The 17,337-nt window shown below is 50.7% G+C and overlaps 2 long non-coding RNA genes across 2 annotated transcripts; both read right to left on the reverse strand.

Annotated features, from left to right (window-relative positions):
• Positions 1-1,670: 1,670 nt before the first annotated feature.
• LOC135308194 (uncharacterized) lies at positions 1,671-3,739 on the reverse strand. Its single transcript, XR_010368735.1, has 2 exons — positions 2,350-3,739; positions 1,671-1,830 (listed from the first exon to the last, which is right to left on the reverse strand). It is a non-coding gene; the product is annotated as an uncharacterized LOC135308194 (long non-coding RNA).
• A 296-nt stretch (positions 3,740-4,035) lies between these two features.
• On the reverse strand, positions 4,036-7,205 carry LOC135308195 (uncharacterized). The gene is made up of 3 exons (XR_010368736.1): positions 6,508-7,205; positions 5,662-5,845; positions 4,036-5,583 (listed from the first exon to the last, which is right to left on the reverse strand). It is a non-coding gene; the product is annotated as an uncharacterized LOC135308195 (long non-coding RNA).
• Between the last annotated feature and the right edge of the window lie 10,132 nt (positions 7,206-17,337).

Consider the following 17,337-nt stretch of genomic DNA (forward strand, 5'->3'; position numbering starts at 1 on the left):
ATCTGGATGTCACCAGCATATGAATAGGCATCTTGGGACTGATCTGGAGAGCAGAGGTCAAAGTTTAGTGATGTATGTACTTGTCTTCCTAATGGGTCTTATTGATTATTATCCATAGAAACAAGCAACATCTCCAAATCTGCTTCCCCCTTTGGGCTAGATGCTGGCAACCAGGAAAAAGCACCTTGATCTCCTAGGTCCATGGTCTCTGTAGAACACTGAAGCCTGTGATAAGGAAATACACAAAGTTCCTGGACAGACTGGTGAAACCCAGCAAGTGGAAAATGGTCAGTAGATCTCTGTAACATCTGCATAGCAATGATACGAGCACAGTGTCAAAACATAACTCCTGATAAAATATATTTAAAAATATTAGGATGACATGAGTGAGGGAAGAGGAATCAATCATCTAAGTGAATGATGCATTGTGGAAGGGGCTGAGAAGTCCCAGTACAGGTAAAATGAAATTCACAGTTGTCCAACCACAGGCATTCCAGCCAGGCACCTTAAATACTGCAGTGAAATCGTCCTGTGATACAAAGTGGGGGCAGTCCATTGCTATTCCACACCACAAACACCATTTTGTTGAAGCATCTTCAGCAGGAGAGAAAAAACGGGAAAAGCATGGGAAGATGGGACCAGAAGTACCACTGCTGTGTACTCCTACCACAGTGAGCACTGCGGTGGCAGCCAGCCAGCACGGTGGTGTGAGCAAAGCCAGCTCAGGTAGGGCACTGGCAACGCCCTCGGGTGGAGACTAAGCCGATAAGTACTCAAGGTAAGGGTGATTATCAGACCTCCTCAAACTTCCTGACTTTCCAAGGTAGAGCCAGAGAAAGCAGCCTCACTCTGGTACTCCCACTCCTAGCTGCTGCCAGAAACTGGAAGTGGGGAAAAAAGTGGGGGAAAAAAAACCAATCAGCACAGTCTACAGTATTTCAGAATCTCAGAAGCCATCCCATTGGGGTTCAAGTTCAGGAGCCAGCTCAGGCAGCAGGGAGGTCCTGTCTCTCTGTGGAGATGTTTGTCCACCTCCATAAGCAAACACAAGGTCACTAAGGCTGGTCCTGCTGATGTGCAGCCTGAGATCTGGCTGTCTGCTCTGGCCACCCTCATGCTCACCCATCTCCCACCCTGCAGGCTAAAAGGGGGCAGAGGAGTTTGGCAGGGCTTCCCTGGACAGCAGCAGCCATTTCCCACCAGTGACTCCTGCTCCTGGCTCTGGGGGATGTGCAGTTTGCTAGCAGGCGTTGCATAAACCTGGTTATCCACCTGCACAGCCTCACTTTAGAAGCAATGGGTCTGCACACCTTGAAAAGGCAGAGAAACTTGGGAGTATAAAGCCAAGTATGGACTGTCATGGATATTGAGCCACAGCCCAAACCAGAGCAGCAGTAGCTGTGTCACCCCAGTGGAACTGTAACAACATGATCCCAGCCCCTGTCAGGAATGTTGTTGTTCAATACACATCGAAGTCACACAACAGCAACAAGCCTGCTGCACGCTCAATTTTCTCCCAGATACAGCAGATCTGACTTGCTCTGGGTGTGTGAAAGCACCAGCTCCAGGCAGCCAGAGATGCTGTGCTCTGTGCAGCTGGCACTGGGATCAGCAGCATCTGGGGGAGTGCAGCTACTCAGAACTCACCAAAACAGCAACAACAAAAAAGCCTCTTTTCTCCTAGAGTACAGCTGATTTCCCTTCCTTCCATTCTCTTAACAGATGTCAGAAAAAAAGCATGAATGGCTGCAGCTCTGTGCTCAACTCACAGATTTCACACTTGCTGCAGAGCTGGCCTTCTGCTTCTGAAGCTACTTCTGGAAGGTGTTGCTTTTTCAAAAGAAAAATAGAGAGAAAGAGAAAAAAAAAACCCTTAAACACTTAATAGTAAACTCCTTCAAAAGAAAACTTGCTTCAAGCCAAAAAACATTCACCGAGTTTCAACTAAACGTGGATTTTCACGACTCTGTAATAAACACCTCAATATGGGGGTTTCAAAATGAGAATGCTGAGACAACTTTGCTCCAAGCAGCTCAAAATATATATATATATAATATATAACTTGGGGTTTTTTTAAAGAAAAATCCAACTACCCCAAGGAAACATTTTATGGTATATCAGTTACATATACGTAGAGAAAAAAACCCCCAACCAAACACAGAATAAAACAAAATGAAAAGCTGTGGATTTGTGAGTTGCCCATCGTTCCAGTCAGGCAGGAACAGGTCACTCCCCAGAACCAGATCATAGAGCTGGATGCTTTTGCAGCAGATTAACCTGAGAGCACTACAGGAAGGATTTCCAGGTGAGAGAAGGGGTTCACAGCAGAAATGCTCTTGCAGAACTTACCTGGCCCTTTTACCTCATCCAGACTCCAGCCAGGGTTCCCATGGCCTCGGTGACTCTGAGCCCAACCAGAGTGGTGCTCCAATTGTACCCACTAGGGCTGTAGGTGTCAGAGGGGATCCAGCAGTGCTCTCCAGTGACAGGTAGGGATGGAGTGAACCATTTAGCACTCCTGGGGCTGGAAGAGTCTCAATTCCTGACCCTCAGATGCTGAGTGGCTTTTCCTGGTGCATGAGGTGGGATGCCAGGGAAGCAGAGCTCTGGGTGTGAGGGGTGAGCACATCCATCGCTTTCTCAGGGCCAAGTCTGGCTGTCTTGCAGACAGACTTTGATTTGTTTTGGAATGCATCAAAACACCCTTAAATCCAATTTAGGCATTAAAGGGAAAATACCCCATGAGTGCCTTATGGCAGCTTTGCAGCCCTGAAGGCACTTACAGCTCATGAAGGGACAGAGGTGATCCAAACCAAGCATGGTGGTGCTGCCAACCACAGCATCCCTGCAGAGAGGAGCAGTGGGACTCTGCTGCCAGGGGACCAATGGCCTCAGGCTGGTTTTAATTCTTGCCAGCTCTCTCGTGGCTGTCACACAGAGGACGGATTGGGAAAGCTGCAGCGGGAGCACAATCCACATTTCCGCAGGGAAGAGACTCTAGTTAGGACTGCAGCCATGAGTTAGCTAAACTTGTCCAAATAAAGGGGGGAAAAAGCTACTTATGTTGTTTCCCCAGCCTCAGAGCAATATACTTCCCTAGGATCAATTCATAACAGGTTGTTGTGTTCAGAGCTAAAATTAATCTTACACCAGGAGAATGAATTAAAACAATGAAGAGCTTCCTGCATTCATTGCTAAAAAAATTAATCTTCTGAGAGCTTCCTTTTCTACTTTTCAACTGGCCACCTTGCTTTCATTCGAGGAAAGCCTGAGTAAAAAATGTAAAACTGCTTCCAGGTGGTTTTGGTTAAAGCAAACAAAGAGCTGTGAACTGTGTCAGAGTCTGGTTTCAAGGCATGGCAGAAGGTGGTGGGTTAGCCAGAAAGAGAGAACCACCACTGCTGAGATACAGCCACTGGCCTAATTAGGTGGAATAGCTATTAGTGATTCCACCTAATTAGATAATTAGATTAATTATCTAATTAACTGAGATTGTTGTTAGACAAAGGCAGGTAGAGCTTCAGAGGTGATAAGGAAGACATCAGGGCAAGGTTACTCTGATTTATATTGATTTCTTTAACAGTTCAAGAACTCCCCTGGTTCCCACATTTATTTACCCAAGTCTTGCTCCTCTAGGGTTGTTTTTAAAGTGATTAAAGCAAAGAAGGGGGAGGATGTCCTTTTAAAAAAAGAGAGGGAAAATAAAAGGATGTTTCACTGCAAGTTTCCCCCATACTACTGAAAATCTGGGATTTGGCAGAGCAGAGAAACCAAAAGGGGCAGGGGAACGAGAACTACCTGTGCTCCCCCTATTCCTTATGCTTGGATCTTGCTGTGCATCCTCCCCACAGACCTTTTTGGCTACACAGTGTGTTTGTCTTTGGGGAGAGAGACAACATGTGAGCTAATGATGCACCAACACCGCGCGGGAGCTGTGGCTGGCAGCTTTTCCTGCATCGCTGGCTCCGTGCTGGCAGTGCTGGTGGGAACCACAAGCCAATTAAGGAGGCCTCGTTGCGGTAGACGTGGCATAAAAGGAGCATTAGAACATCCTGCCCCAGAGACCCGGCAGCCCTGGATACCCAAGGGCGAGCAAGGCAGGTTTGCAAGTTTAACAAGCCAAGTCCTCCCCGCTCAGGCGTGAAGATAATATTATGCCAGGCAGGCCCGGGTGGAGGAGGCAGAGCTGGAGCCTCCAGCTTCCACAATTTCATCCACCTGCTTTGAATTTCACCACCACAGACTCAGGCCCACAGTGCAGCCCAAATTTTAGGGGGCACAGGAGGGCACGGAACTGAATCCACCCTGTCCTTCCCGTCCTACATCTATTGTTAGATGCATCAAGGAATTTGACCCACTTTGGGAGTTTCTGGTGGTTTTTCACATTCCATTTGTCCTTTCTGACTAACATTTTGCACTTGTTTGTCACAGCCCTGGCTCTGCTCCCTGTGGTGGATGCTCAGATTGCTGGAAAAAGATCCAGCTGCTGTATCCCACTGTGTTTAGAGCTTCTAAGCTCTGAGTGGATCCGGGACACTACCCACGCTGCGTTTTGAGGCATCCTCCTTTCTCACTGAGCTTCCCTCCTCCAGCTGGCTGCTTGAATTCAGGCCTTACAGGCTTTGTACACTTGCTCACACCAAAAACACAAGCTTTGCACACCATGACATAATCCTTGCAGAGGTCCCTAACAAATGCAATCCCAGGTGGGCTTTCCCCTGGGTTTTGGAGCTCGGCTGGTCCCTGTTCATGCTGCAGAGCACAACAGCATTCAGTGATCTGGTGACTAGCATGTCCTCAGCACCAGGGCCCTTTGGCTCAGCTCCCTGCAGGAATCCTCACAAATCAGCCATGTGGCAGAAGAAAATGGTTTACACACCTTGACAAGAGCTCAGAGGTGACTTATGGTTTATCTCCTCTGGCTCTGGTTGATCCCACAGATACACCAGCCCCTTCCCACAACAAATGCCTCCCCATCTCTCTCCCTGGCTCTGCTGCACACCTCTGAGGTTTCTCTTTTGTATGCCCTCCTCTCACTTGACTTCTTCATCCAGCCTTAATACCTGTGTATAATAATAGCTTAATAACTTTATAATAGCTTCAGCCTGTCTCCTGGGAGGTACAGAAATAAGCCTGTCTTTCCTAGCTGCAGACACTATGTTAACAGATCATTACTGGTCACACCAGGACCATTAGAACTCTCAGCACCCATTGCCCCTGCTCCAGTCCATGTGCCTTGGCATCCTTTTGGGCAAGATGCTCCTCCAGGCCACAGCAGCATTCCATGGAAAAGCGGCATGGGTATCTCACGGGCAGGCTGTGCCCTGCCAGGTGTGGAATGTGGGGTTCCCACGCTCTCTTCCTGCACCCCCAAAAGCCACAGCCATGATCTCAGGCAGAACCTGCTGTTTCCTGACAAAACAGCCACATCTGCACGGGAGCTAAAGGGTTGCAAACACAGAGCAGCCACATCCCTGTGAGCCGTCGGCCATCTGGTAAGAGTATTGGAGCGAGGGACTTTCAAAGCCAACAGACACTTATTCTGCAGAGTTTTTCCACTGTAGAGAAAAATCACAAAAATTTCTATTTTGTTGTGTCATAATCCTGGTAGCTAAGAGAGATTTTTATCAGTTTCAACAAACTCTGAAAACCATTGCAGACCTTTGGGAAGGAGCACTCTTCAGCCAGTGTGGTGCTCAGGGAAAAGACAGGTCCTCAGGAATCCTGGAGGGTCATGTCCCCCTCTGGAAAAGCTTTCCCCCATGGTTTGGGTCTCCTTGGAAATCTGTCACCAATGTGCCAAGGCTGTCCCCCATTATCCAGCAGGACAGAGGGAGACCACAGGCTGAGAGAAATGAATTTAAAGCAGATTTTCAGTCCCTATCGCAAAATCTGGCTGTTCTGCTGCAACAGTAGTTCAACAAGTTGCAGGAACCAGGCTGCAAGAAATCAGGCAATAAAGCTGGAGGCTGATCATCCACAGAACCCAGCAGCATTAATGTGCTGATCACATTTGGTGCTGAAGGGCCCAGGTGGGCAATTATTTAATTTTTGGGGGCTTGGAAATGGACCAGCACATCTCACCAGCATCCCCAGAGCTCACACCCCCAGAGGACAGTAAATCAGGGAACAGTGCACAGGCAGTGCATTGACACTCCTCAGCATAAATATCAATTTTCACACTGTGGTCAGGTTCTGTAAGTGTGGGGAATTGGTGTGGCAACGGGATTTTAACGAGGTCTGGCTGCGATTAATCCCTTTCTAGGCAGCTCCTCTAAAGACTCCATTCCTTGCTCAGGAATTACAAGACTAAAGTGAACTGTAAGAGACCACAGTGAACACACAGATGAAACCATCCAAGGATGGAAAACAAAGGTACTCACTGGAAATTATTAAAACAGCACAAAAACATGGAACTCACCCAAAATGGAAGGTACCTTGGAACGAGTAAGAAATATCATATTGCAATTAATTCGGTGCAGTACATGAGAGCAAGACAGAGCCTACCTATGAAAGAGCATTCCAGGACTGGAGCAAAACCTGTGGCCAAGCCTGGCAAGTGTGCTGGGGGACACCCATCCTGGGCTGGGGCAGATAGGAAGCAGCAGCAACCCCGACAGGGTGAGATAAAGCAGCACTCTGCAAATAAACCGAGATGGGTCACTCAGGTTCCGGCCCTTACATCGTGCACCCTCCTGCTTTTACCCCTGTGGCAGAGCAGATTCCCTGCCCAGAAGGCAGCCTGGCTGCTGCCAGAGCGCGCTGGGAAAAGGGAGAGGAGTTTGCTCTGCAGGGGAAGCAAACGCCTCCCTGCAGCCGATCTCCATCGCTCTTTATCTGCCCGCAGCTGCTCGCAATCTGGCCCCGCAGATAAGGGAGGCAGCGCTCCCCATCCTTCCCGTTCCTCCAGCCGGGGAGGTCTGGCAGCTCTGCTGGTGCTGGAGCTGGGGATGGCAGTGCCACGTGGCAGGCGACAGCGTGGCCAAGTCCCACGGCTCTGGCTGGAAGGTGCCACGGAGCAGCAGCTGTCCACGGGGATGGCAGGCGTGGCACAGCATCACACATCTGCTCCAGCCCACAGCCCTCCTGTGCTTCAGGAGGGTGCTGAGGGCAGGATCCTTTCCAGACCCATCCCTCCTCTCCATCCTTCTTGCCATCCCCCTTCCCAGCTGCAGCAGTAACTCGGTACCCTCCTTTCTTCCAGCTCTGTCAAGTGCATCCACTGTAAAAGGGCCAAATTCATCCCAGGTGTCCACACAGAGGCTTAACTGGAGGGACGCTTGGGATGGATTTAGCCCATTACACAGCGTGTTAATCATATTACTGCAGAAATCTGACGCAGTTCCCAAAGCACAAGCTGATGAATCCTCCTGGAGCCCAACAGGCCTCGTTCCAGCATGCCAGAGGTTCTTTTATTCATTAATCATATTTGCTTAATAACCTTGTATCTCTCCAGCGGAGGGAACTGCCAGGCTCACAGAAGGTAATTGTGGGATGGCTCTTCTGGAGAGCTGGAAGTACTGGCATTTTCGGCTGGTGTGTGTGGCACAGCCCTGGAGTAGTTTCCCTCCTCATCCTCAAACACAAAGGCACAGGGAGGCAGGTGAAGCCCTGCAGACACTTCACACCCTTCTGTCAGTGCTTCTCCCTCAGTCTGGCAGCAAAGTTTACGACAGCAAATTTATGATCTTCTGGGTCTGAGCTGCCTCTTGATTGACAAGCCCCCTCCAAGCAGCAGCAGCACGTTTAGTGCAGGTAATTACTGATGATGTCAAGGAAAAAATTGCAGAGAAGATCCTGTTCGCAGCCTGTTAATTGTAACTGTTCCTCTCGCTAAAAGTTTTGATAGGTGTAATCCATCAAATATGCTTTATGCAACTTTGCAGTGCTTGACTAAAGGCCGATTTTATTGCTTTAGCAATCAATGGGGGCTGCACTGTTGGAAGCAGAAGATCCCACTGGTGTTTCCCCAACTCCTGTATCAGCACCCGCTGGAAGAGAGGAAGGTGCTGATTCCAGAGCCTGTTTCTCTCTGCTGCTCACTCACTCCATGAGGTATCTGCTGCCAATGTCCCAGGAGCATTTTTTAGCTCTTGTAGTCTATTAAAGCCTGAGATTAGTGCTCGTGTTGTTCCAGCATGTGGTCTCGCTTTGTAGCTGAGGTTCAGGAACTGCCCTTTTATTAGGCTTGCTGAGAATCAAGCTTTTTAAATATCCTGTGATTATATCACTGGAAATCTTTAACTGGTACATTTTCCAAAGTCTGTGCTGTTTGTATGTGGTTTGTTTATCAACCATCCCAAGGTTCTCCATCCCTCAACACACTTGTTTCCATACAACATTTCCTGGGTGCCAGTCCCAGAGCAAGAGAGAGTGAACACCCCACTATAATCCCCAATCCCCAAGGCATTTTTTCCTCACTGCTGTTCAGGGAAAGGATTCCCAGCTGGCATATTCTGGGGCTGGAGCATGTTAGGAGTGCTATATTTGATTGCTCATTCCCATTCAGTGTTGTTCACCTCACCCACAACTCAGTTGCACCCCAGCAGATGATGCACCATCCCTCGAAGGGCCAGGGCCTTGTAGGGGACAGGCAGTGCCCATGTGGCAGCTGCTGCTTCCTCCTCTTCCTCCTCTTCCTCCCCCCAGATGAGGAGCAGTCTCACATCAGCAGTCTCATGGATGCTGTTAAACTACAGCCTGGGCCAGTTTTAAATCAAGCCCAGATGATCCCTCTCCTCCTCCCAAGGGGTGGTAAACCCCCTTCAAATCCCACTGACCTCAGAGGTGTTGGGGAAGACCCTCAGCCTGGCAAGGGGCAGCTTTTACCTGGTGCTCCCTGTGCTGCCAGCACTGCCAGCTGCTTGTTAATCCCTCCTGCGAAGGAATGCCCTCATTCCCGGTTTCCAGCTGGAAAACTATGAGAGGACAGGCACCCAGGGACAGCTGGGCAGCACACGTGAGGGGTGCTGCTGGGGCACAGCAAAGCCCTGCTCTGCTCCTCCTCCTTGGCTCATCCCACCGGAGCAGCACATCCCGCTGCAATGCCAAGCAGGAGTGACGCTGACGGAGAACGACGGGAATGTCAGTGCTCTTCCCATCAACAGCACGGGGAGAGCAGGCAGAGCATATGTGTGTATGGAACTGTGTCACTCTTCTTCCTGAAATGCACCATCCCAGTCCCCGTTCTGGGAATAGAAAATCAGGGTCCTGTTGGCACGTATGTATGGTGGGAAAGGACTTGGAAAATGAAATTTAAATGTTTTTAAATAGCGAAGGGAAAGCCAACACCCTCCCAAGACAAGGAGACTAAAAAGTGCTTCAGCTACTGGGAGCAGCCACAAATACAGGCTGGTTCTGGCAGAGTCATGATAATGTTTAATAACATTGCTGGAAAGCTGCTTGCATGGTTTAAAAGCAACCTTAATAAGAAGTAACTACAAAAATGTTAGTTTTGAAGTTACAGGATTAGGAGAAAGCAGACTGGTCTATGCTGTATGTTAATAGCTGAATCAATGTATTACAGAAAGAATCTGCACTTGGTCTCACTGTATAAACCTGCTCGATATTTCAGCAGTGAGATATTTTTGCCTTGGTTCTCACAGAGAAAAATACACTCATTTATTTCTCTGAAATACCATATTATGATGGATGCAACTGCCAGGTTATAGCTAATGGATGTAACATGATGGAAAACATCATTATTTAGGTGTGGGAAATTGTTCTTTAGGAATCTGGTGTCTGTAGCAAACCTGCACTCCTTGAACCTCAATTCCACAATGCATTTCAGATGTGGATTTTAAGTGACTGTTTCTAATTAGCGTATCACACAGCCTTGTCAAAATACCTTTTGGTGAATGGCAATAACGTGTGCACAGGCTTTTAAACTCTGCCTAGAGAGCAGCTGTGGAACTCGATGCTTGGCTGAGCAGCAGCAGCACAAACGTGGTGGCCACCCCCAGCACTCCTGGGTGCTGCTGCTCCTGTGGCATTGTCCCCCCACGTCCTCTTACAGGGAAGGCGCCTGGGGACACGGCAGCTGGCAGTGCAGATCAGGCTGGTGACATGACATCTGCAAGATGCTTCTTGCAAGAGCCCTGCAGCTCCCGAGGGCCCTGCAGCTCCTGTCCCCCACAGCACGGGTACCCAAGGGCCACGCTGTGGGGCTGGGATGCCTGGCACTGCTAAGAGACGTTCCCAGCTGCACAGGGAAACTGGGAGCTCCCCAGTGGCACACGGCACGGGGGGAAGGCATTTTCCACAATTTCCCACAGGAAAATGAAAAGGAGCCATCAAGGAATGCGAGTGCAAGCATTCCAGCTGCTGCGGTGAAAATCCATCCCTGGTTTGGGATTTCCCCTTGCTGCCTGGGGTGATGGAGTCAGCCTGGTGTAACACCTGAGGAGAGCTCCAGCACCAGCCTGTGCTGAGCTTTCTTTGGCCATTTATTCAGCACTGTAATGTCCCATCACACTGCCCAGCCCAAGGGTCACAGACCACAGATCCGTGGGCCCAGCAGCCCCAGCCCAAACACACTCACTGGCAGTTTTGACACCATTTCCTTGCAGCAGAAGAAACCCCTCTCTGCTCCTCAGCAAGGGCACACATACAAACATTTGCAGCTGGCTCCCATCAGCCACACAGAGACGAATGCTTCAGGTGTTTGATAAATGCTCCTTGCTTCCTATTAATGCTTCTGCTGTGTATCAAAAGAGGCATTAAACCTGCCTCTGCAGCCCTAGCAGGGGCACTCCTGATGGTTTCTGCTCTGCTGGAATAACACGCTTGGCTACTTCAGTGCTCGCTTGCACTCCCAGAGCTGTGCAGGCAACTCCCATGAATCAGGGCTGCTCAAGGGATGGGGCTCTGAGCACTCTTGTGGGTGCCTTAGCCAGTTTGAGAGGTGCCAGCATCCAAAGGCTGGGTGCTTTGGGATGCTGCCAGATCACCCCTGTGCTCAAACAGGAGGCAGAGTCCAGCTGCAGTTAATGTGGGCTGAGCCCTTCTGGTCACTCAGGCTTGGCTGGCACCAGAGGAGCCACCAGACCTGGCTCTTACCAGCTCTGCTAGCATTGAAAAGGCACTGGCAACATTGCCTCCTGTTAGCTGATTGAGAAATTAATGCTAATCACCTTGCTCCAAGCCTCCATCTCCAGCAGTTTTGTGACTGTCGCTGTCTTGTGTACAGTTCTCTTCTGCTTCTCCAAATTGCCCCAAAAAGCCTGGTCCATATGAAGCCTCAAGGACCACAGCAAAAAGAATGAAGTAGCAATAATTATTTCATTGGAATGCCAATCTTAGATCATTTCTAGCACCCACAATATAGTTTTAAGCAGCTGGCAAAGTCCTGACTGTAAAATTCACCCTGCTGGATCCAACAGCCTGAGAGAGGAGGCTACTGCTGCTCTGTGCCCTCAGCACATGCACAGTAAAGAGCACATATATATATAGACATATACTGATGTGCACAGCTGGCCACACACACCACAGACAGCTCTCACACTAATGGGGCCAGCAATGGCCTCACCCTGCTCCCCTTTCTGGCTGGACAGGGTGAAATTCCACTGGTGGCAAGCTGGCCCATGGACCCCTTCACCTGCACAAACCTTGCCAGGGAAGCTGTCCTGCTGGGAGCCAGCAGAACCATGGACTCACAGAATGGTTTGCATTGGAAGGGACCTTTAAAACCCTCCAGTTCCAACCCCGTGCCACGGCAGGGACGCCCTCCAGCAGCCCAGCAGCGAGAAGGCTCAGTGGCTCACGAGCAGCACGCAGCCCCTCGAGTTATCCTCATTAGAGCTGGTACCTGTTGCAGAGCCAGGCTGGAGGGAATTGCATTAGGCTGTTTATGGATGAGAGCAGAGCTGCAGGGAGGAGGAGGAGGAGAAGGAGGAGGAGAAGGAGGGGGAGGAGGGGGAGAGCTGTGCCGCAGCCACCGCTTGCCGAGCAGGGAAAGCCATGGCAAGGGGCAGCTGGGCAGGCACAGCCACCTCGCAGGGCTGCAGCACCCACGTGGAGCCCTCCTGGAGGGGGTCCCTGCCCCAAAGGAAGGGGGACACCCTCTCCAGCAGGCCCAGCACACGGGCCAGGGCATTGTTCTGGCCATGCTTTTCTCCAGCCAGCACAGAGGGCTTGCAGCTGCTGGGGGTTTTGTTTGGCTTTTTCTTCTTTCTCTTTCATGGCTGGCAGCTTATTGTGCATTTCCAACAGCAACCGAGTGACCCAGGTGATAATTCAGCTGCCACTCGGCCTGGCACCGGCACAACTTGGATGTGTTTCAGACACCTGGCATCACGCAAGGAGGGAGGGAGACAAAGGGATCGATACCCTCTGCCCCAGAGGCAAACAAATGGCATCGATTAACTCCAGCGGCCATGGAGACTTGCAGGAATTATCTGGGATTCAGCAGGTCTCACGGAGACAAACTCCTCCACGTGTTTCTCTCCGTAGGGAAGTGGTTTCATCCCCCTGTGCCTCCTCCCCCATCTGCTCCCTCTCTCAGATGTCCCAAACCCACCAGGAGCATACACAGGGCAAGAGGCCCCAGGAACCTGCCAGCCCCTCTGGGATCACTCCTCAGAGACAAACATTAAGTAGAAAACAGGAGGGTTTTTGCTGCAAATAGCAACAATGCCATTACAGGGTTTGGAGACAGATGTGCAGAGAGAGAAGCAATCCACGCCCGTAGCTGCCAACGCCTCGACTCAGCTCCAAGGCATCTCTGTGTGAAGCAGCTGATGGCTCTGGGGATACACACACAGCTCCCAGCAGCACGGTCTGGGACCACAGGCTGGGTTCTGCTTCCCTGGAAAAGGATCCTGGTTCAGGGTCTTTACACCACCTTCTCCTCCTGGGGTTCAGCTCCCCCCTCAGCCCTCCCCTCCCAGCATTTCCTGCAATTCCTGACTCTTCTCTAAACGAGTCCCTCTGACCTGGATTCCCCTCTCCGTTTTGGAGGTGCTGCTGTTCCCCCGGCAGAGCTCAGTGGGAGCTCCCAGCCAGACAATGAGCAAAGCTCCCCAAATCCTGCCCTTGAACAGTCACAGCCCCTGAGAGGGGGACACTGCTTTGTGGCACAGAGCCCCATCCTCAGCAGTGCACTGGCAGCCTGCTGCTGCTCTTGGCGTGTCCCAGGGGCTTCCCCCAGAGCTGCTGTGCTCCTGCTGCCTTTTCCTCTCCTCTCCCTTCACCCTTGCACTGCTCTGCTCGCTGCCCAGCTTGATACTCAGCCAGCGAGGACATAAGCCACTGATAAAAGGCTTTTATTTATTATTCAGCCATCTCCAGGGTTTCAGTGCCACAATGCATTACCCTACTTCCCATATCCATTATTTATTTCCTGGTTCAACACAGGTAAAGCTAAAGTGAATGTGAAAGATGTTTGAAGCCCATACACAAAAGATTAATCCAGCCCAGCTTCCCCAAGCTGAAATCCCTTCTCTGCTCAAAACTCGGACTAAAGATGAAATCCGGCTCCTGCTGGAGTCAAAGAGAGTTTTTAATAATGGATTTCAAGGGCTCAAAGCCTTCACAGATATCTGAAGGAGGAGTGGTCCTGGATGCAGGCTTCTCCTCCCAGGCAGGTCTGCCCCACCACCCCTGTGGTGCTGCCCTCACCATCTCCCACACAAATGGTTCCGAGCTCACAGTGCTGTCAGACCAAAACATCTTGGGATCTTGCTGCTCCTTTCTTTTTTTTTTAATTTTCCTTTTCCTTTTTTTTTTTTTTTTTTTTTTTTTTTTTTTTTTTTTTTGGCATTGAGAATTCGAAGGGAAGCAAATTCAGGAACCGGAGATGTCCCCGAGCCCTTGGGTCACAGCCTTTCTGCCATCTGCAAAGGAAGCAATCGAATTTCACCTCAACCCCCGCCAAGCCCAGGCTGGGCCGGGGCCATCCCTGCAGGATGCTGCCCTGCTCCCATCCCCCGGGCTGGCACCTGCCCTGGGCACCGCTGCTGAGCTCCCCTGGACAGCATTTCTTCAGAGAACAACAGGATTTCTTTGGATAAACTGTTTCTCCAGGAAGGAGGGGGAGGAATTTTATCTTCCACACCTCAGTCCCAAGAGGAGAGTGAAGAAAGATCAGCTGAGATTATCCAGGCATTTATATTCTGAAGAAAGCCAGCACTCCAAGAAAACGGAAAAAAAATCCTTAAAAAGGCAGGGAAAAATCCAAAAAAGGAAATGTTCCCCTTTTTTTGTGGAAAGTATTGAGGTAGGCTCACAACCCAGCCTTCAGAAATGCTTTGCCGTCCCCAGACCTACACCCTGGGACGTGGAAGGGGAACTCCTCAGCACAGGGTGGCTGGCATCCCTCCCTGCCTTCTCCACCCCTTCCCATGCAGCTGGGGCTCCCAGGCGATGTCCCTGCCAGGCTGGGCTCCAGGGACCCCACGGTTCCATCCCAACTCATGCCTCACCCTGTCCCTGCCTATTTGCTCCAGGACTGGCTTTAGAATTCGGACTTCACCTTTTCAGCCCAGGTTTCGGCCGTGCCCAGCGGCAGCAGGGCGTGGGAGATGTCCCACAGCGGGCAGCACTGAGGGATGCTCCGTGAGCATCCCGGGACCCTCCGGCTCCCTCCTGCTGGCACCAGCTCGGAGGAGCGATGCCCCTCGGAGGGCAGGGACCCTGCTCAGCGTCAGGAATCCAAAATCGTGTTTCCCTCGATGCCCCTGCCCTGCTCACCCAGGGCTGGAGGAGCGTGGAGGAGGATGGAGACCTTCATCCCCTGCTCCCCTCCTGTGCCAGAGCCGGGCCAGGCGAGGATGCTGCCCTGCCCCTGGCCCTGCCACCCCCTCCACTGCCGCAAAGCCAGCTCCAGGGGCTGCAGCCACCTCAGACATGCAAGATCTCCCGGGCAGGAGTGTTGATACAGTGATTAGCGTGTTTGTCATGTTAAATACCACCACTTAAACACGCGGTGCCCTTCAGCCGGCGCTCGGCAGCCCGTGTCAATATTGGCTGGGGAGCAGCGGCAGCAGATAAGCAGGAGGTGAGGAGTCCTCTCCCATGTGCCAAAACAATGCCTTCGCCGTGGCTTTCAAACCTTCTTTGATCACTCCCCACAACTGTCTTGTCATCAGAAGAGGACTGTCTCTCTTTATAAATAACATCAGCTTTGATGTAATATCGCTACATTTTCTCCTAATAAAACGGCCTCGATTCAGCCCAGCTCTGAGTAAAGCCCATCAATATTGCTTTTCCCTTCTTAAGAGCACACTTAAGTCCCTCGGAGAGCACGGGAAGGTGCACACATGGACAGCGTGGGGAGGATCCATCACACGCTGCAATTTAAACGTGCACTTAAGTGATTTACTGAACTGCAGCATTAAATGGGAAGCAGCGATTTCTTTTAACTGCCTATAAATACCATAAGTTCTTGTCATAGCTGGAGCTACTTTTAATGACTGGTGCTTAGCTACATCGAAGTTTTAAACCCCGTAGAAAAAAAATAAAATAAAATAATAAACCTTACTTCAGCACATGGCTAACACAAAAGCAACATTTCTCGTCCATATGGAGAACATATTGGCTGAACTCAGCTCTGAGGCGACCTTTATCTTCGCTCGGGAGATGAGACCAATTAAGCTGGAGGTGGCAGTGCTGCCGGTGAGTTATCACTCTCCTTCCTCGGGCAGATAAAGGTCAGGTGGGATGCTCCTCCACCACGCTGCCTCTGCTACCTGTTGCCCTGAGGCAGCTGCGGATGCTCCCTGCACGGCCCGGGGGCTCATTTCCAGCTGATCAGGAGATTTTCGACGCCCCCAACCTGAGGAGAGGGTCTTTAGACTTATGTGTATACATAAATATATAAAAATGCATATATACACCCCCTGGCAGGGCTCCAGCCCGAGCAGCCTGAACCAAACCCTCCCTGCAGTGCCAGGGGTTTGTGCCCCCTCTGCCAGCCCCGTGCCACCGCGGGGCACAGCCGGGGACCGCGGTGGCCTTGGAGCATCCATCAGCACAGCCGGGTACCACGGCCGGGCCGCAGGGGATGAATTACCGAGCAATAAACCACGCTCGGCTCAGCGGCAGCGCTTTATGCCGGCCATCAATCAGGAGGCACAAACAGCTCTGTTCCCAGCAGGACTGGCAGAAAGCGAGGCAGAAGTGGGATCCTGGGGATTTAGGGGGGGTCCTGGTCAGGGTGGGAATGCTGGGCACCTGCCTGCCCAAAGCTGCCCCGTCGAAAAATTCAAATCACAAAGTAAAACCCCAAATCTGCCAGGAGGAGCTGGGGAGGTTCAGTCCAGGGGAGGCTTTGGCAGAGGTGTTGCAGGTGCAGTTTTGCCATCTGCTCATTAGTTTGATCTCAAATTGATGAAAGAGCATCATGTGAAAAAAACCCCCGACATTTTGGGATTTGAGGTTTTGGAGGAAGGGAGTTGAATATGTGTGTTTGGGGCTCACAAACCCTTCAGTGGCCATTAGATACCTCAGTGCCTTGTTGAGTATGGCCCTAAACATCTGCTTCCCCATTACTTACAATTAGGAGAAAGAGCAAAATCCAAGCTGGCACATCCAAATGCCTGTATTCTAAGCACAAACACCTGGACAGGGAGAATATCTCCACTTGATACCTGCTCCCTGGTGAATTTGCATTTTCCTATTAGGCTTGTTTCTCCAGTGGAGTGGAGCTGCTTTCTGAAGCATCCCAAGCATCCCAATTCCAGCGCCTCTTGTGCAGACCTTAACCAAAAGGAAAAGGCAATAAAACCACAGACCCCAGCTCGTTCTTCAAGAGCAAAGCTCAGATCCCCGGGCAGCACAAAGTCTGCAAACCTGTTTCACTGGGGTGCAAAGGTTAAAACCACCAGCAGCAGCACAGTCCCATCTTAACCCCGAATCCCCTGGGGTCTGCCCCCTGCACTCCTCGGGCAGAAGCTGTCCCAGGCCAGCAGCAGAGCAGCTCCTCTCCTGCCCTGGCACTGGGAGCCCCAGCCTCGCACATCTCCACCGGATCCCAACATGCTCCTTGTTTCCTGCAGGAGACACTTCAAGGACACGGATAACAAGGGACAACGACACAACAAAGAGACATTCAAGTATTTATGAACGGGCTTTTGCCTGGCTCCAGGTAGCTTCTGTAAAGCCATCAGTTTTAATGAGTGTTTTGTTGTTACCTAATGTTTCAGGATCTTACATTTTCCCTTGCTCTGCTAGGAAAGTTTTCCCTGCTGTTGTATAGATGTTTTTCCAAGCTAAAAATAGGACTATCTTTTTACCAATCAAGTCTGTCTGGGATTATGTATTCAAAGAGCGTGACATAGAGATGTGGAATAAAGGTTTTATGAATCACAAAATTGAATTCTTTAGGGGCTGGCAGCATTT

The sequence above is a fragment of the Passer domesticus genome, chromosome 9, assembly GCF_036417665.1.
Source record: "Passer domesticus isolate bPasDom1 chromosome 9, bPasDom1.hap1, whole genome shotgun sequence".
In the NCBI taxonomy this organism is placed as follows: domain Eukaryota; kingdom Metazoa; phylum Chordata; class Aves; order Passeriformes; family Passeridae; genus Passer; species Passer domesticus.